The following is a 1,222-nucleotide window of genomic DNA, read 5'->3' on the forward strand; positions in this document are numbered from 1 at the left end:
CCCTGGAAGCTGGAGTTACAGGCAGTCGTGAGCCACCCAATATGGGTGCTGGGAACTGAACTCCAGCCCATCAAGTACTCGTATAGGTTTGGTTATGATTCTAGAGGTTAATGGCCGAGCCATCTCTCCAACCTTCTGTTGATGTGTTGAGTGAGACAGGACCTCATGTCGTTCAGGTTGCTCTCAAACTGGACATGTAGCTAAGATTGGCTCAGTCTCCCAGATGCGAGGCTTTTTCTTTCTTTTTCTCCTTTTTTCTTTGCTGGGGAATTGGCCAAGGGCCTCAAGCATGTTAGCGAGCAACTAGCTCATGTTGCTCTTTGGTTAACTCACTTCCCTTTTCATCATGACTTCTGGGACGGGCCTGGTAGACATGATGTCCCTTTTGTCCTTTGCTGATGCTCACGGAAGTTCTCTCTCTTTCTAATCAAGTAGCTATTGGCACAATGCCTTTGTATACTTGACACACTTATCCATAGTGACAGGTGGGTGACCCTCGTTTGACATCCCTGCCCTCTGGAAACACTCTCCCCAGCCTTTACCCAGCTTCACAGAGTGAGCGATGCTTCTCCATTGTCGCAGGAGGACATTCCCTCCTGTGTGGTTTCTTCCTCTGACAATTGCTTCTCTCTGTCCTTTTCTGTGAGGCAAACTTCCTAGTTGACGAGCCACAGGCTCAGCAAGTGCTGCCACCTTTTCTGGGGGTCGGGCCCAGAGGGTTCCCCTCAGCAAGCAGCCGTGGGCACCTTAGGTAACTTTCCCATGGAGGCTGCCTGGCAGTGCTGCCTCCAGATGCATTTGGTAGCGTGCCATGCGTGCGGTCGCATGGGGGTGTGTATGACCTCCTGCCGCCTCGGGGGCTTGGGAGCATCAGCTAGGAGAGAAGTGGAAAGTTCCAGACCTTGACTTTACACCTGCGGGAAAGTGGAAAAGTCCCCCTACTCGAGCCTCCACTCTCCTGGATTCCAGTTCTGAAGCCTCCCCCATTACCCCTCACATCTCTGTCTGCTGTGGGCAAGGCCACTGCATCCAGGTCAAACTGCTCCCCAAACAAGCATACCACAGCAAAAACTCACTAAGACACCCGTTACCGTGAGTTAGCGGTTTTGTCTGTTTGTTTCTCTGTGTAGCCCTGGTCGTCCTGGAACTCACTCTGTAGACCAGGCTGGCCTCAAACTCAGAAACATCCACCTGCCTCTGACTCCCAAGGGCTGGGATTAAA

At 52.1% G+C, this 1,222-nt stretch overlaps 1 protein-coding gene across 2 annotated transcripts in view; it reads left to right on the top strand.

Annotated features, from left to right (window-relative positions):
- Positions 1-1,222, top strand: part of Gal3st1 (galactose-3-O-sulfotransferase 1) — an 18,649-nt gene that overhangs the window by 14,483 nt on the left and 2,944 nt on the right. The gene's annotated exons all lie outside the window — the stretch shown is intronic.

Source organism: Microtus ochrogaster, unplaced genomic scaffold (genome assembly GCF_000317375.1).
Source record: "Microtus ochrogaster isolate Prairie Vole_2 unplaced genomic scaffold, MicOch1.0 UNK6, whole genome shotgun sequence".
NCBI lineage: Eukaryota > Metazoa > Chordata > Mammalia > Rodentia > Cricetidae > Microtus > Microtus ochrogaster.